This window comes from Odocoileus virginianus, chromosome 21 (assembly GCF_023699985.2).
Source record: "Odocoileus virginianus isolate 20LAN1187 ecotype Illinois chromosome 21, Ovbor_1.2, whole genome shotgun sequence".
NCBI lineage: Eukaryota > Metazoa > Chordata > Mammalia > Artiodactyla > Cervidae > Odocoileus > Odocoileus virginianus.
Window position 1 is genome coordinate 31,181,768 of NC_069694.1, and position 20,235 is coordinate 31,202,002.

Below are 20,235 nucleotides of genomic sequence, written 5' to 3' on the forward strand. Positions count from 1 at the left end.
ACTCTGTGAAAGACAGTTTCTAAAGAATTAGAAGACAAACCACAGACTGTGAGATAATATTTGCAAATGACACATCTGATAAAGGACTGTTACTCAAAATATACAAAGAACTCTTAAAAATTCACTTTTACAATAGCCAAGACATGGAAGCAAACTAAATGTCCATTGACAGATGAATGGATAAAGAAGTGTGTGGGGTGTGTGTGTGTGTGTTATATATATATATATATATATACATATATATATATATATATATATATACACACACTCACAATCAAATTTTACTCAGCAGTTTAAAGGGAATAAAATAATGCCATCTGCAGCAACATGGATGGACCTAGAGATTATCATACTAAATGAAGTAAGCCAGACAAAGACAAATATCATGTATTATTACTTATAAATGGAATCTAAAAAAAGATACAACTTAATTTATATACAAAACAGAAATAGACCCACAGGCATAAAAAGCAAACTTATGGTTACCAAAGGGAAGGGGTGGGTACAAGAGGAGTTTAGGATAAACATATATAAATACTATGTATAAAATAGATAACCATCAAGACCTACCATATAAGCACACAGAACTATACTCAACATTTTATAACAAACTACAAGGAAAAGGAATCTGGTAAAGAATATATATATGTATATTTATTTATTTATCACTTTGCTATACACCTAAAACTAACACAACATTGTAAATCAACTGAACTTCAACAACAATAAAAAACTTCACAAACCTTAGTCAAAGAAGATATGCAGGTGGCAAATATGCACATGATAAGATGCTCCACATCATATGTCATGACTAGTGCAACTTAAAACAATAAGATATCACTACATTCCTATTAGAATAGCCAGATCTGGAGCACTGACATCACCAAATGTGGACAAGGATATGAAACAACAGGCACTCATACATTACTGCTAGGAATGGAAAATGGTACGGACATTTTGGAAGACAACTTAACAGTTTCTTAGAAACATAAACATACTCTTACCAGACTTCCTGGTACTTACCCAGAAGAGCTGAAAATTTGTATCTATAAAATATCTGTGCACAGATATACATATTTACATACAGATATGTATAGCAGCATTGCTCCTATTTGCAAAAATTTGAAAGCAACCAAGATGCCCTTCAATAGATGACTGGATAAATAAACAGTGGTACATTCAGACAATAGAATATTATTCCACACTACAAAGAAATGATTAAGAAAAGACATGGCAAATCTTAAATGCATATTTCTAAGTGAAAGAAGTCAATGTGAAAAAGGATAAATATTATATGATTCCAATCATATGGCATTCAGAATAATGCAAAACTATGGAGGTAATAAAAAGATCAGTGGTATCCAGGGATGTTTTCGGGGGAGCAATGATGAATTGGGAGAGCACAGAGGATTTTTTTAACAATGAAAATAGTCTGTGCATACTATGATAATGGACACATGTCATTATACACTTGTCCATTATACATTTGTCCAATAGAATGTACAATTATAAGAATTAACCTTAAAGTAAACCTCAAACTTTGAGTGATTATGATATGTTAATGCTGGTTTGTTCTTGATAAAAAGTGCACCATTCTGATGCGTGATTTTGATAATGAGGGAAGCTATGCATGTATATGGGCAGAGAATATATGGACAGTCTCTATACCTTCCTCTCAATTTTGTGTAAACCTAAAACCATTCTAAAAAATAAAGTCTTAAAAAACACTGATATAAGCCAGAGAGAGAGAAGATGAAATATTAAAATCAGTGGCTAATATAAAAAGTCAGCTGAAGAATAAATAGTAGAAACACAGGACTATAAAAATTAAAATACAAATCAATAAACAGGGATAAATAAAATCAACAAAGTCAAAAGTTGTTTTTTGATGTGTTAACAACATACTTTGAAAGATTGATCAAAAAAAAAAAAAAGAAAATAAAAAAGGTATTGTGATTAAAACAGAAAAATCAAAGGTAAAAAGCAGAAATTTATAAAACATTATCACAAGAAACCTAACAAATTTTTTGCTTAGCTTTTCTGAATGATTTACTAGAAAGTATGCCAAAAAAGAGGTAAAAGTTCAAATATCAATGAATAGGAATGAGTAATAAACTTTAACAAATGTTTTTAACAGTATTTGTGGATATAATCATAGGCCCTTTTTCTTATAACTATCAACATGATAAACTTACTATATTTCTAAAATTGAATAATCTTTGCATTCCTGAAATAAACAGGTGATGTATTGTATTTTTTAAATATTTTATTATTTTGCAGATATTTTATTTAAGAGAGTTCCATCAACATTCACAAGCTATGTTTACCTGTACTGGATTGTTTTGATTTTAATTCTTTTCTTATTTTGGTAACAGACTAAGGGTATATTCACTATAAACAAATGATTTAAATGTTGTCTTTTTCTATGCTTCAGAACACTTTAATCTTCTGAATTTACAAATTTGAGTGAATTGCCCTAAGGAGCTATCTGGATATTATTTACCATTTTTGCAAATAATATATAAACCTTTTCTAGAAGTCCACTGAAAATCTCTTTATGTGTCTTATATATTCTCCACAAATAAAAAGGAATGAGGTCACTATAACTTATTAAACCTTTACAGAAGTCTTCACAAAAATACATGGATTCTCACAGGAGGGTTAAAAAAGACAAAGGTTTCTTACCAAGGCAGAGTAGAGGATAGATGCTGACTCATCAACCAGGTACATCTACAACAGGTTAACTGCCTTTTTTCACCTTTTAAACTTAATTTATTTAAGTTAACTCCTATAGAAAGTATACCTTCTCTAATCACAGTCTATTTGATTTAATAACTTTATGTAACTTTTTATGTCATATCAAAGTAATATGTTGGAAAATTACAGAAGTATTACTAAGCTACCAGGAAAATCTAGTCTGAAAGCTCAGTTAGCAAGAGACAAGGAAATTAACTGGTGGAATAGAATATGTACTGTGAGAGAGGGGGTTATTAGCAAAGGCTGTTAGGGAGACAGGTATAAGGAAAAAATATAACAACAAAAAGTAGAGTGAATAGAAGAGGTCAAGTAAAGGACATGGAGATGATCAGAGAGACTGGGCATATTTGGAGGCATGCTTTTTAGGTTTAAGTAAGATGTCTGTACTTTGATTTTTACTGTTTCTTTTCCAAGAACTAGGACTAGAAGATGTGATTATAGATCTACTATACTCCATCAGAAACTCATGGGGCCAGCTGAGCTTTAAATTTCTTTTTTTTTTTTTTCAAGCTTCATACATGTTACATCACTTAACACCTTCAGTTGAGTACAGGAACACGTCTCAGTGAAGTGCATTCACATTACTTCAGCAAATAAAAGCATACTATATGTGTTGGGCTTTACAAAAAACTATAAATGGATTTGCTTCAGCTCTGGTTTGGCTTTATCATCACCTGAGCTCTGGTCAACTCAGATAAGATTTAGCTGCCAAAGTGGTTTAAGAGCAAAACACAAGATAAAGACCATTACAGTATACTAACACATATATATGGACTTTAGAAAGATGGTTAACAATAACCCTATATGCAAAACAGAAAAAGAGACTCAGATGTATAGAACAGACTTGTGGACTCTGGGAGAAGGCGAGGGTGGGATGTTTCAAGAGAACAGCATTGAAACATGTATATTATCTAGGGTGAAACAGATAACCAGCCCAGGTTGGGTGCATGAGACAAGTGCTCCGGCCTGGTGCACTGGGAAGACCCAGAGGGATCGGGTGGAGAGGGAGGTGGGAGAGGGGACTGGGATGGGGAATACATGTAAATCCATGGCTAATTCATTTCAATGTATGACAAAAACTACTGTAATGATGTAAAGTAATTAGCCTCCAACAAATAAAAATAAATGGAAAAAGAAAAAAAAAAAGAGCAAAACACAATTTTTAGAATGTTTGAATTTCAGTTAATTACTGGCTTCCCTTGTAGCTCAGTCGGTAAAGAATCTGCCTGCAGTGCAGGAGACCTGGGTTCTATTCCTGGGTTGGGAAGATCCCCTGGAGAAGGAATTGGCAACCCACTCCAGTATTCTTGCCTGGAGAATCCCATGGATAGACGAGCCTGGCAGGCTATAGCCCACAGGGTTGCAAGAGTCGGACACGACTTAGTGACCAGTGAAACCATAATGAATATGACTGTGGTTGCACTGTTATTATCACTGCTATAAGTAATAATATACTTCTAGTATAGGCTAATATAAAATTAAGTGCTTGCTATACGTCAGCTACTTAGTCTATAAGTAGTAGCAGAAAAACTTTACCATAGTCAACTAAATGTGGTTTCTCTGTGCTCTTAAATATATTTTAGATAAGCTTTCCAACCATATAAAAATTCAATGATACTAAAAAATTCCTTTGATAGAGAAAGAATTAAATGGATCGCTTTTTTATTTCTTCATATAGAAACAATAACAAAAATTCTAACACATTCCGAGCTATAAGGAAATGGAGATTCAGTCAATTAACACTTGGAAATAAAACCAGGGAGCTATGACAGGCCACATTCTCTACCAACTGTGTGAAAAGCAGAAATGAGTCTTACCTTCTCTTTGGGAAGACAGATTTAAAAATAGAATGGCTGGCTTAGAAATAAACAATTGTTCCATAAAATCAAAGATTCAGCATCTTATTAATTTTGTCTGATTTTAAATCTTATATGGACTATAGCAGATTATTAAACGAAATTACTTAGAATGGATTAAAAATGTCAACCTCATTTAGTCCTTTGAAAGTCTCACATAGCTTAGACAAAGATATATTTGTTCTAGGAGTACATTGCCAGCATTCATTTTATCACTACAAACTTGCTTTTGACTTTTTCAATACATTTATTAAATATGAAGTATTTTTAAAGTGACTATTAAAAATCCCACTTATAGTCAATTTTTAAATATTTTAAAATTAAATACATATATACAAATATACACACATTATTTTTAAAGGTTACTTTCACTTCACAATTATTACAAAATATTGGCTATATTCCCCCTGTTGTATAATACAACCATGAGACCTTTGCACCCAATAATTTATACTTCTCCCATCTCCACCCCTAGATTTCCCATCCCCCCATCAAGTAATGAAATCTGAGCTTGATTTTTTGTGTGCAAACATAGGTTTCAGCTACACCATATTGGGAAATGGACACAATATATTACCCAATTCAGAGACTTGCTGAGAATTGTAATTTCTTCAAATTATCCTAATTGTCCCCAAACTTAAAAAGATTTCCATTGCATGTAATATGCTTATAGTAAAACATACAGAAAATATAATAAGTAGAAAACAATAAAATAGGAATATATATTTTAATTTTACCACTATGTCAAAGAATCTGAAATAAGATTTAAAGTATTAACCTAATAATTCATTCCCTTACCAGGCAGGCATGTTTTCTTAAGTTTAATACCACTGCTCTTAAGAGGTTTTTTATCATGGACAAATAAGTATATTAACTTTTCTGAGAGAAATACTATAGTTGCATTCTAAGCGTAAATTGATCTCTGTCATATCAGTTCTTCAAACTAATGCATAATGTATTTATGCACTTATATAGATGTAAGTATGTATTTATTTTAATGTAAACTCACCATTAAAGTCATTCTTAAAGGCCAGCACATTTATTCTTAATACTTCTTGATTATTCAACATATGCATGATTCTATAAATGAAAAGAGAAGAAATGAGAAAATGAGTGAAATAATTGAATGCACACACTATCATGTGATAATTATAAAGAACAGTGATTGCTTTAGTTACTGACTTTTACTTAAAGTGGCTAACCACAGTATCAGCTGGTAAAATAGGATTTTAAACATGATCTAGGACTTACAGGGAATTTGGACTTTCATCTACTTCTTCCTATATTGAACTAAGGCAACCCAGTCACAAACAGAAATGTCCTATGCCTGTTATACACAAAGTAGCTGCTGCCACTGCTGATCTTTGTCTAGAAAGGGAGGAGCAAATATGATGTGAAGAGAATAAAATAATTTTTCTTAATTGCTCACAAAGAAATAGGAAATTCCTATTTTTGAGACTAAAATAAGAAATTGGAAATAATCCACTGCACCATTGTTGGTTCAAAACCTTGGAAGCTTCCCAGGAGAAATCTGACTCTAGCCCCCATACACAGAGGTAAAGGATAAATTGAAGAAAGAAGTGGGCCACTCCAGACTGGTAGGTGACAGGTTTAACGAGCCAAGGAACTTAAATACAAGGCTTATCTTGGATTGCCATACAATTAGTAGATCTCCACCCTCTCCCACAAGAATCTTAAAAGTTTATAGAAAGAAATTAACTGGGTTCAATCACACATACAGTCTATGTTGTCTCAGCCACACATTGCTTTCTCAAGGCTGAATCCATGAAAATGGTTCCCACAATGGAAATGGTGAGCAGAGGATAAATTCTGAGGAGAAGGGAAATGGGTAAAGGAGCCTCTGATTTTCAGGGTCTGGCTTTTGGGCCAACAGAGGTCCATCCACCAACAACCTCTTTCAACAACCAGGTCATCAATATATAGTAATAGGATTAAAATGTCTATATTATCTCAAAGGTCTAAGTCTAGTTTCAACATGAAATTGTCAACACGATTTTTAAAAGTTCTAAACAAGACTAAAGTCATGTTCCTTTAGGGAACAACTCTGTTAATGACAGCTGTGACACTAGTGACTGCCCATAAGGAAGAAGAAAACATATTTTGATGTTGCAGCTATACAAATATACAGCTGTTTCTAAATTCATTTGTATGTAAGGAATCTTGACTCTGTCACTTTATGTAACCTTGTGTAAATTATTTAATGCCTGTAAGTTTTAATGTCTTTATTCATAAAGTGAGATTCTGAAAACTCTTTGAGTTTTTGTTGGTGAGTTTTACAAGTGCTAAATCTTCAGAAAAATCATTTGGAATTTTCTAAGTCATTAAATAAAGAAAATGTTTCTTAAATTCTTAATATAGATCTTATCACACAGGAGGTACTCCTTCCATATATATATATCTGTTATATAACATCTTTAACTTCATCATCATCATTATGGTTGATCATTTTTTAATTCAGAAGTCATATACTTGGGTCCTTGACTTTGACTAAGTCACTGTTAGCAGGCATAGTCTTTCATGGTAACTTTCTAAGGATTCTTACATAACTGGTGTCCTCTGAATGTTTCTCTGATTCAGCAGAAGTCCATAAAAAGAAACTCCTTTTCATAGATAGTACTTATAAATAACAAAAGAAAGTCCTTTCTGAAATTTGTGCTTCTTCCTCTGTGAGGCAAGCAATTCCCATAGTAATGAAATAAAAGTCTTCTAGATGCATACGAGCTTTCCTGGTGGCTCAGCGGTAAAAGGACCCACTTGCCAATGAAGGATACATGGGTTCTATCCCTGGGTCAGGAAGATCCCCTGGAGAGGGGAATGGCAACCCGCTCCAATATTCTTGCCTGAGAAATCCTATGGGCAGAGGAGACTGGCAGGCTGCTGTCCAAACTGCTGCAGACAGTAGGACAACTTAGCAAGTAAACAAGATGTATATATGTTAAAAGCAATATAAGGAAGATGAATCTCCCCATTCCTTATAATCGCTGTTTTCATTTTCAGTTTAGGCCTGTGGAAATCAGATTGCAAGAAGGTATTTGAAGACAATGAGAGAAATTTTGAATCATTTGCATTGTGTGCTTTACTTCCAGTTTGCAACGTTGCGGTTAATATCAGAAAAACATAAAATTTAGAAAAGAGCAAAAACTTGATTAGAAATGCCTTAGAATAGCATCATTATATGGTATGTTATATATCATTTTGCAACCTATATATTGTATTTTTCTTCTGTAACTACCACACATATTAGGTAATAGGTTTTGAGAAAATAACGATAGTGAAAATATTGATATACCACATTTTATTCCATCTTAAGTATACTATTGATCAGATTCTAGACTATAATTTTTAGCTCTGCTGAGGAATGACAGACACAATCATGAATTTTATTATGGGTTATGAAAGGATACTATATAAAATCCTCACTCAAAAATGGTTCCTCAACAATAGATATCTTTTGTGCAAGAACTTAAATAACACTTCCTCATGTCAGTTGTAACCCTCCCATCAAGGTTTTGGGTCAAGGACTGAAAAATGCAGTGCTAAAAGCTTAAGTCCTATTACTCTGTGAAAAGCTATTGTCATCACTTATATTTTAAAATTGTTTTTAACCCTAAATGAACTGAGCTATATACATATCCCCCAAAATATATGTTAGTTGCTCCACCATGTCTGACTCTTTGTGACCCCATGAACTAGGCTACTCTGCGCAAAATATATGGGTCAATATTAAAATTTTTGTTTTCCTTACTCAAATTCACATTTTTAGCTTTGGTTTTTATAAAATCCAGATAAAGGAATGCACTTATAAATGGTATGTTATAAAATTATTTTACTTAGATCAAAAAATTATTTTACCTAGATCAAACAGGACTATGAAGCACTAGACAAACTATATTTGGGAATAAAGCAATTCAGATTGACTATAGTTTAGTGCTCTGAAATTTCAACACTTTTCCTTAGAAATAATGGTAAGATTTCTTTCCTGTTACATAATTTTGGTTCAGTTTGTATGTTCCCAGTTCTCTCGAGTGCTGGTCTTTTTTTTTTTTTTTAATCTATTTTAATTGGAGGCTAATTACTTTACAATACTGTGGTGGTTTTTGCTATACTTTGACATGAATCAGCCACAGGTGTACAGATTAAAAGCTGAGGTGCCTGATACAAGGTAGAAACTCTAGGCTGGGGATGGCATTTATGGAAAACAAAAATGTGTCTCAGCCATTTCTATCTGCTTCAATGTAATTCGCCCTTGTGAAGAGGTCATCCTGACAGATTTCAGGGTTTTCTTTCAGAGGAAATTGTTCCATTTATTGTGTACCTATAGATTCAGCATGTCTCTGGACAAATGTGAGGCCAGAATTTTCTTTTACATGTATTATTTGGCCATGCTGGATCTTAGCTTCTGCATGCAGGATCCTCAATCTTTGATGCAGCATGTGGGTTCTTTAGTTGTGGCAGCAGAATCCTTTTTTAGTTGCATAAAGCAAGCTTCCAGAACCAATATGTGGGAACCAGTTCCCTGACCAGGGACTGAACCTGGACCCCGCTGCATTAGGAGTTTGGAGTCTTAGCCACTGGACCACCAAGGAAGTCCCAAGGATTTTTGTATGTCACCATCTTGAGCCAAAATCCTGTATGTTCCAGGTTCTTATACAAACTCCTATGTGGTCTAGGGTCAGCTGATGAAACAGACAATATTTAAAGTCCTGACAACTTTGAAATTTTTTCCTCTCTTATTAAACTCATTCATGATACCAGAAGCCAAGTTATTTTATGACTAGAAGAAAAACATTTTTGTAGGTTTGGAGCTGACTATGTACAAGTATTTGAGAAGTTTAAATAGATTTTCTGTTACAAATGAGGCCCAGGTTGTAAAGACAGTTCCCAGATAACATAGCAAATTCAGTTTCTTTCTTACTGTTACTTTAAATTTATTCTTGCTATGATATTACTGCTCCACCAAAGCATCTATTTCTTAACACTCACTATGCCCTCTTCCTAGTCAGCATGTGTTTTCGCTGTTCATCAATATTAGAAATAACTCTGGCAAAATGGGGAGATGAAAGCTTATCATTGTTTAGACATATATACTTAAAAACTTACCACATTTATTTCATTAATGTTGATTATATTTTAGGTCATAAATTACTATCAGGTTAAAATTTTTATTTAACATAAATTTTACACCACCCCCCATCTTACTAAACTAATGGAAACAATATATTCAATGAATATATATATATTATATATATTATGTGTATATATAATATATATATTGCAGCTTATTTCATAAATACTTCATCTTGTAGGAAATTTTCAAAGGAAAGTACATTTTTCTTGCTAATAATTTGTTATACGGCTAGCTGGATTTTTGGCAGGTAGTCAGTTTTCTGAAAACACTTTAATCTATAATGATGCTAGCACCAAAAAATTTAAATTTCTTATTCATTGCATGGAAGCTTTCATCCCTTTAAAAATGAGCACACAGAATCATTCCTGAATAGAAGGATAATGAATAAGTAGGGACTTTTTATTTTTAACTTTTGGCATTACTTTAAAGATTGTTTCTATAAAGATTTCAGGATGCTGTAATATAATAATTGAAGTGAGTGAAGTATAGCTGAATATCCATAACATAGGCATAGGTTCTCAATGTATAACCAGGTTAATTTTTTAAGAATTTTCTATAGTGAATATGTGTAGTGTTACACTGATATCCATCCATTAGAATGTAGCATACTACTTAAAGCTCTAAAAGATAAATTTGATTCAGAATCAAGTTTGTACTCAGAAAAGATCTTTCAGTTACAAATACATGTAAACATCCAGGGCACTATAATGTTTATGTACACTAGGGACACTTGATAATTATGAGTTTAATCATAATCTAATGAGTCGAAATCATTTAAAGAGTTCTATTCAAAATCTAAGAGAATGCTTAGGGTAGATAAAAAGAAGGCAATTCACACAAAAATTTTTTTAATTAGTGCATATTTTGAAGCTCCAATAATTTGGCCACCTAATGCAAAGAGTTCACTCACTGGAAAAGACTCTGATGCTGGGAAAGACTGAAGTCAAAAGGGGAAGAGGGTGGCAGAGGAGGAGATGGTTAGATAGCATTACTGACTCAATGGACTTGAGTAAGCTCTGGGAGATAGTGGAGGACAGGGAATCTAGATGTACTACAGTCCAAGTGGTTGCAAAGAGCAGGACATAACTTAGCAACTAAACAACAACATTAAATTGTTGTATTATTTTGAATATAGATCTGAAGATCTGATCTGAAGATAGATCTGATATGAAGACAGCTCTCAAGATAAATCTTTAGTATTTTCATATAGTGTGTTAAAATATTTAACTTGACTCATCTATTATAAAAAATTTGGTAATCACCAACACAGGGAAATCTTCTCAAAATTCTGTAATAAACTAAATGGGAAGAGAATTTTAAAAAGAATAGATAAATGTATATGTATAACTGAATCAATTAGCTGTACACCTAAAACTAACACATTGTTAATCTACTATGCTCCAATATATAATAAACATTCTTAATTAAATAATATACAACAAATTGGTAATCAGAAGTATAACAAAAGGATACAAAAAGTTGAAAATCATTATCCTAAAGGTACAGTAAGAAGGGAAAATGGTCATCTGAGAAGGCCTTATAAATAACTGAGAAAAGAAGAGACATGGAAGGTAAAGGAGAATGGAAAAGATATATCAATCTGAATGCAGAGTTCCAGAGAATAACAAGGAGAAATTAGAAAGCCTTCTTAAGTGACCAATGCAAGTAAATAGAAGAGAACAACAGATTGGGAAAGACTAGCGATCTCTTCAAGAAAATTAGAGATATCAAGGAAAGTCTCATGCAAAGATGGGCAAAATAAATAACGGAAATGGGAAAGACATAACAGAAGCAGAAGAGACTAAGAGGTGGCAAGAATACACAGAAGAACTATAGAAGAAAGGTCTTAATGACGTGGATAACTACAAAGATGTGGTCACTCGTCTAGAGCCAGACATCCTGGAGTGTGAAGTCAAGTGGACCTTAGGAAACATTACCATGAACAAAGCTAGTACACGGGATGGAATTCCAGCTGAGCTGTTCCAAATCATCAAAGATGAAGCTGTGAAAATGCTTCAGTCAATCTGTCAGCAAATTTGGAAAACTCAGCAGTGGCCTCAGGACTGAAAAGGTCAGTTTTCATTCCAATCCCAAAGCACGGCAATGCCAAAGAATGTTCAAACTATTGTACAATTGTACTCATTTTATACAGTAGCAAGGCAATGCTCAATATCTTTCAAGCTAGGTTCCAGCAGTACATGAACTGAGAACTTCCAGACATACAGACTGGGTTTAGAAAAGGCAGAGAAACCAGAGATCAAATAGCCAACATTCACTGGATCATAGAGAAAGCAAAGGAATTCCAAAAACAAAAACATGCTTCTGCTTCACTGACCACACAAAAGCCTTTGACTGTGTGGATCACAAAAAACAGTGGAAAATTCATAAAGAGATGGGAATACCAGACCACCTTATCTGCCTCTTGAGAAATCTGTATGCAGGCAAAGAAGCAACAGAAATGGATGTGGAACAACAGACTGATTCAAAACTGGGAAAGGAGTAGATCAAGGCTATATATTGTCATCCTGCTTATTTAACTTATATCCAGAGTACATCATGCAAAATGCCAGTCTGGATGAAACCAGGGATCAAATTACCAACATTCATTGGATCACAGAGAAAGCAAAGGAATTCCAAAAACAAAAACAAAAAAAACTACTTCTGCTTCACTGACCACACAAAAGCCTTTGACTGTGTGGATCACAACAAACTGGAAAATTCATAAAGAGATGGGAATACAAGACCACCTTACCTGCCTCTTGAGAAATTTGTATGCAGGCAAAGAAGCAACAGTTAGAAATGGATGTGGAACAACAGACTGATTCAAAACAGGGAAAGGAGTACATCAAGGCTGTACATTGTCATCCTGCTTATTTAACTTATATCCAGAGTATATCATGCAAAATGCCATGCTCGATGAAACAAGCTGGAATCAATGTTACTGGGAGAAATATCAACAACCTCAGATATGCAAATGATACCACTCTAATGGGAGAAAATGTAGAGGAACTAAAGAGCTTCTTGATGAAAGTGAAAGAGGAGAGTGAAAAACCTGGTTTAAAACTCAACATTCATAAAACTAAGATCATGGCATCCAGTCCCATCACTTCATGGCAAATAGATGCAAAAAAAGCAGAAACATTGACAGATTTTATTTTCTTCGGCTCCAAAAATCTCTGAGGATGGTGACTGCAGTCACAAAATTAAAAGAAACTTACCCCTTGGAAGAAAAGCTATGACAAACCTAGACTGCATATTACAAAGTAGAGACATCATCTTGCCAACAAAAATCCATATAGTCAAAGCTATGGCTTTTGCAGTAGTCATGTACAGATGTGACAGTTGGACCATAAAGAAGACTGAGCACCAAAGAACTGATGCTTTCAATTTGTAGTGCTGGAGAAGACTCTTGAGAGTCCCTTGGACAGCAAGGAGATCAAACCAGTCAATCCTAAAGAAAATCAACCCTGAATATTTATTGGAAGGACTAATGCTGACACTCCAATACTTTGGCCACTTGATGCAAAGAGCCAACTCATTGGAAAAGACCCTGATCATGGGAAATATTGAGGGCAGGAGGAGAAGAGGGTGACAGAGGAGGAGATGTTTAGATGGCATCACCAATGCAACAGACATGAGTTTGAGCAAATTCTGGGAGATAAGGAAGGACAAGGAAGCCTCGCATGTTACAGCTCATGGGGTTGCAAAGAGTCAGACAGGACTTAGCAACGGAACAACAAATGGGAATTTTTCATATGTGTGCTCATTTACTTCTCTGAAACCTTTGAAATAATAATAAATGTGTATTTCTAAGTGTGGTTTGGAGGTTCCACAGGACTAATAATTTACTATAAGGAAACCATAAAGTGGTTTTGGAGATATTAGTTTTACTTGCTTATTCCTATGCTGTGAAATAACATAGAAAATATTTTAAATACACATGCCAAGTTGTTATTTTTGAATTTAATAGTATCAATATTTTGAAACAAGGTATTTTAATATGATATTACATATTAGTCATAATTTTTTAATTTTCCCTCTTCTCTATCTACTAAATTCACCCCAGAGCAACTCCAATCAAAGTGATTTTAATATAGGAATAATCATTCTCCAACTGAATATAATCTTCACCATTTCAAATATTTATATGTGTGTACTAATAAGCAAAGAATCTAGTGTCACAAACTGATAGGCAGAGGAAAATTATGATTTTTTAATTGGAATGCATACTTATGATTATAAAGTTTATTTTATATAATTTATCAATATTTGTTGATTTCTTAATTTTCTTAAAATGTAAATGACTTCAAAAACAATTTCATATAGCCAGAAAAATTACATGTTATTTGAAAAGAAGAAACTTCATCTACATATTTTATGTATTCTCCTATTTTCTGTTGATGTGTACTCTCACAAGAATTTGTACCTTCTTAGAGGCAACTTTCTTCTTAGAAATTCAAGGCTGATTACAATTTTGGAATCATTTGAGATTTCTCAATTAAGAGCTGGCCATTGAAAATCACATTATTAAAGATCCTGAACTGCACATATGGAAAACAATGACAAATTCTAATCATGAGCTTAGGTAGAGTATGTCTTAGGTACTATTGCTTCCATTAGAAATGTCTTACCATATATATCATTAGCATATCAAAATGGATAATAGCTTGCTATGACTCAAATTTATTATCTATTTTCTTAAGTCTAGCAATGGAATATTTTTGTAAGGAACTATATCTAAGGGATGCCATAAAAGTAGTATTTGTATAGCACCTGTAAGGTTTCATAATACATTTCTATTTTTCCTTTGATATTTTCATTAATCTTAAAAATCAGGACTCAAGTGTATCTCATTATTTAGAGGAGAAAACAAATTAAAAGACCTAAGTAAAACAGGGGGACATTGGTAAGACTGCAGTTGTGGCAACCACAAAAACTCACAGTCCAGGTCTTCCTTCAGGACAAACTCGCTGCGTGGAATATAGAGAATCAACAGCCTTCACTTGCTCCACCTTCTAGGTTACACTGCCTCCTTGGGTTAGGCCAGGGCCATGCACCCTGAGTGGTCCCAGCCGGGGACTGAGCCAGGGGGGATTCCTAGAACTGAGCCATCCCTGCCTACCAGGGACAATTCTACCCGGCCATCTGTGTCCTGGGGCTCCCTGCTGGGCTGGCTGAGACTCTCCCAGGCCACACTGCGGTCTAAGGCTCCTTCTGCTCAGTGCCCCTTTCTTCCCTCCTTGAACAAACGTCAGACCAAGACCGCAGTCTGCGAGGTCTCTCTGCCGACTTCTGCTCTTCCTCGTCTCTCTCTTGGGGGCTTATTTTCTCAAATATATCTCCTTAAGCACAGTCCAATGCTGATATCTGCAACAGAGGGTCTGAGATAATACAGTGGCTAATTGCCTTCATAGGTAATACACAGAGATTCATACTGGTAGGACTATTGGTAACTGAGAAATGTTGTCTAGCTAAAATATGAAATCCTATTATATAAATAGATCACAAGAGTTCTGCTTCTTGGGATGATAATGAAGCATGTGTACATACATGTGGTCAGTCATGTAAAATTCTTTGCTACCCCATGGACTGTAGCTCACCAGGTTCCTCTCTCCGTGGAATTTTTCAGGCAAGAATACTGGAGCAGGTTGCTATTTCCTTCTCCAGGGGATATTCCTGACCCAGGAACTGAACCCATATCTCCTGCACTGGCAAGCAGGTTCTTTACCTACTGAGCCACCGGAGAAGCCCTAAAGAACAATATTGCATGCTAACCTAACGACAGGAGCAACTAGAGAAATTTGACAAAATTTGAAGAAAAAAATCTGTCTGATGAAACAGAAAACTCTTAAAATATGGGGAAGTTTTAAGGCCAGACCTGGAAAGGAAAGAATAAAATAAGCAAAACATTCTAAGTGTTTTTACAATAGAAACATTTCAGAAAGGAACAATGGACCAAAGGTTGGGATATAATCACACAAATAAACTATTTAATTTCAAGCTAAACACTACTTACAAAAGGCTCAAAAATCAACTTTTGTACTTCAATGTGTAATAATTATGTGAATTTAAGCAAAGGCTTAACCTCAATTTCTCATTGTTAAGTGGGTGAAATATTAATATACTACCTCAAAACTGTATTATGATAATTTTGAGATAATATTTCTAGTGCTCTGAGAAGACAGTCCAATACATATTAAGCACTAACATAGATAAGTAAGTGAAATTCTCTCTCTCTCACAAACACATTCCCTTGAAAACTCTATTTTATTTAAAGCTCTCATATTTTCACAAAAAAAATTATTCTCCCAAATGACTTTTGAGGATCACTCACAAAAATTCATCAATATTTATTCTTGGGTAAAAAGTCTAAAATATAGACACTCTCATAACATTTGTGGTATATATTTAGAAACTGATGATGAAATACAGTCTCTAAAGTCTCAGAAATTGTAATTAGTGGAATGCCATGTAAACAAACATTTCAAGTAGTTGCTTATTACTCTGTATGTTAGAATATGCTTTTTTGTGTGACACAAATTTAGCTATAATGTGATCCGTTACTTATGTAAGATGACTTGATTATACTAAACATTATTGATGTTACTCAATTTGGAGCTATCTGCTAGAAACCCTAACCCTAATTTGGAAAAAAATACTGTGTCATGCCTCAGAGGTATATTATGTCAGGGTGGCCTGAATATTTTCAACCATAGCAATGGGTGAAAAATATTCTATATTTCATCAGTTTTTTTTCTACTGAAATAATTTATATAATAGTATTGCTTTAACAATGTATTTTTTTTAAGAATGCACCTATCTAATTGCAATGGAACAGAAGATATATAGTACAGTTCAGTTTCAAAATTTTGTAAAATATTCATTAAGTATTTCTACCAATTATCCTATAAGTCAGCATTAATATTTTAATTATGCAAATTATGCATAAAGAAACTGAATAACATAAGTATATCAAAAGAATGTGAATAATTAAACAAAAGTGAATGACTGTAGTGTCTATTCTGTGTTCTACCATTATAAAGTTTCACTGTTTATTGAATAATGATGTTGGACTGTAGTAAACCTTTTCCTCACATAAAAAAGTAATGATTTACGACATTATTAATTGTCTAGATGCCATCTGGACAGATTCACCATTTTGTTCTGAAATTAATTTTCAAAAAGTATGCAGGAGTTTCAAAAGTCATAATTTATTTCTATCTTCATATCATATTTGGTCAGCTAGCTATTATTTCCTAGCCTGTTGGCACTGACAATTTGGATCAGTTTGTATTTCAAATCACTCAGGCACTTAATAGCTTATAAATGTTTATACTGGGACCAGAATGGAGAAGGAAACAAATTTTGAAGGAAAACATCAGTTTGTACACCAGCCCTGGACAATACCCAGTAATGCTGGCTTCATTTTTTATTATTAGTTACACTCTCTCTGTAGTTGAAGCCAGTTCTTCCCACACCCTTCCTTTCCATACTAACCTAGTCTTTGCAAAATAAAATCTTTGGTATTGTGTATCTTTGTGGAAGAAATCAAAACTATTCAGATATAAAATTTCTCATAGATTGCTATAATTTATTCAGTTCTCCCTGTCCAGATAGTTGCCTCCTATACTGACTCTAAGCACAGCCATGCAGATCACTTTGGTTAATAATGAAGTGGCAAATGTAGCAAAGCAGAAAGTTGAAAATCGCATCTTCACTGAGACATTCCCTATCTTATTGCTATTGAAATAAGCAGTCTTGTTTATTAAAAAAAAAAAAAAAAGCTTGAGTAGCCTGTCACCTGATAAAAAATGATCACATCACCCCTGTGACTCCAACTAGTATGTAGCTCCAGTTTCCAGGCATAAGAATGAGCCGCCCTAGACCCACCTGTCCTAGATGACCTCCTGATGTCTAGACAAGACCGACTTGAGGTCAGCAGAGCATGGCCTACATCAGCAGAAGTGTCTAATCAACACAGAGATCTGTGGGAAGTAATAAATGGCAGTTGTTAAAAAACTAGATTTGGGAGTGATCTGTTGTATAGCTAAAGGTGATTAATACAACATGGTTTGTATGGTGAATCATAAAATCTCTCACTCATTGGGCCTGTTTTCAAACTTTCAAAGCAAATGTTGGCTAATAAATTTTTATGATGGGGATCAATATTTTGGGGAAGGAAAAAACAAACAAAATAAAAGTAATGTTTTAAGTAGCAGCAACTAAGGTCTTCTTGTGGGGTGAAGAGGAGGTAAGAAAATGCACTGGAACTCCATGTAGTCTTTTGCTCAGAATTCTGGAAGCCAGAAGGAAATTTTGTTATCTTGTTTTTAATGGATATCAAAGGTTACTGTAATAATATACATACACTAATTATCTTTATTTTAATTTTTTTTTAATTTTTTTTTCATTTATTTTTATTAGTTGGAGGCTAATTACTTCACAACATTGCAGTGGGTTTTGTCATACATTGACATGAATCAGCCATGGAGTTACATGTATTCCCCATCCCAATCCCCACTCCCATTACTAATTATCTTTAATATTAAAATCAAATGTGTTTTTATATGCATTCTTTATTCCTCTAGATATTAAGTGAATTTTAGTTATGCTGAAATTTTTAAGTAATTTAAAATCTTTTATTGACTTCTATGCTTCATTATTTATTTCATATTCAATATCACTAGAAAACAGAATTTGACAAAAAGAGAAACAGCAGATTTTCCTTTCATTAGGTAGATAATTAGTAACCATTAGCAAAATTTCCATCCATCAGAGTTTTTTCTCACTCTCTCTTGGTTTGAGGGGAGAGTGGAAACTATTCACTGGAAAAGCTTAATGTGGTTTACTGGCAGAAAGTTGCTCCTCTTTTTTATTTAACCTAAAGGAGATCAGTCCTGGGTGTTCATTGGTGGGACTGATGTTGAAGCTGAAACTCCAATACTTTGGCCACCTGATGCGAAGAGCTGACTCGTTTGAAAAGACCCTGATGCTGGGAGGGATTGATGGCAGGAGGAGAAGGGGATGACAGAGGATGAGATGGTTGGATGGCATCACCGACTCAATGGACATGGGTTTGGGTGAACTCCAGGAGTTGGTGATGGACAGGGAGGCCTGGCGTGCTGTGGTTCATGGGGTCGCAAAGAGTAGGACATGACTGAGTCTCTGAACTGAACTGAAGTTAAATTTATCAGTTTATTTTCTAACAGCAAGGAAAGGAATAAAGCTTTACTTAGTGATTAGTACAGAATCATATTTGAAGATTTTATTGAACATTAGTAGTCTCAATTGTATTTTATGAAAAGTACAGATACTATGTGAAGATATAAACTAGCTTATGATTACAACCCTTTACTGATTAGCAGAAACAATTGTTTTCTTTATTAATAGCTCAATTCTTCTAATTTAAAAAAATAGAGTACTAGTGGAATTAGTAAGTCAAATTTGGTGAGGGAGAGGATGAAAACTGTAATGTAAATAGGTTTCTGGGCCAAGTGTACGACCTGAGAATATGCATTAAACATAAGCATGATATTATCAAGTCTTATTCCTATAAGCTCAAAGGAATAAAGTCTTTCTGTATAATTATTGTTGTGTTTTCATAGCAAATTTTGTCTTTTACTTTGCAGTCACGTAAGCAATATTCCAATCCCTGGGTTGGGAAGATCTGTTGGAGAAGGAAATGGTTATCCACTCCAGTATTCTTGTCTGGAAAGTGCCATGGACGGAGGAGCCTGGTGGGCTACAGTCCATGGGGTTGGACAGAGTCAGACACGACTGAGCAACTAACAATATATTATAAGCAATAACTCTAGGAACACACGCCAGAACATACACACACACACACACAAACACACACACACACACACACACACACACACACACGATGATAAATTCGCTTTACATCAGTTAAGATGGTTATTATTAAAAACAAAACCAAAATAAATAAGTAAATAAACAAGGGTTGCCACGGATGTGGAGAACTTGAGAAATCAGGATACTTCTCAACTGTTGATAAGAATAAAATGGTGCAATCACTGTGGAAACACTAGGGAGTTTCACCAAGAAATTAAAGACATAGCTACCGTATGACTCAGTGATTTCACTTTGGGGTTTATACTCAAAAGATTAAAATTAGGATAAGAGTTATCTGCTCTTCCATTTTCATTGCAGTACATTCACAATAGGGAAAGAATATAAACAACCCAGATATCAATCAAAATATAAATGGCTAAACAAATGTAGTATATACATACATGGAAAATTATTCAGATTTTAAAAAGAAGACATTGATTTTTGTGACAATATGGATGAACCCTGAGAACACCATGCTGAGTAAACTAAGGCAGTCAAAGAAAGACAAATACTGCCTGACTCCACTTACATGAGGTACCTAAAATAGACAAATAGAGAATAGAACGGTGGTTTGAGGGGTTTGGTGGCGAAAAGAGTGGGAAATTATTCAACTGCTAT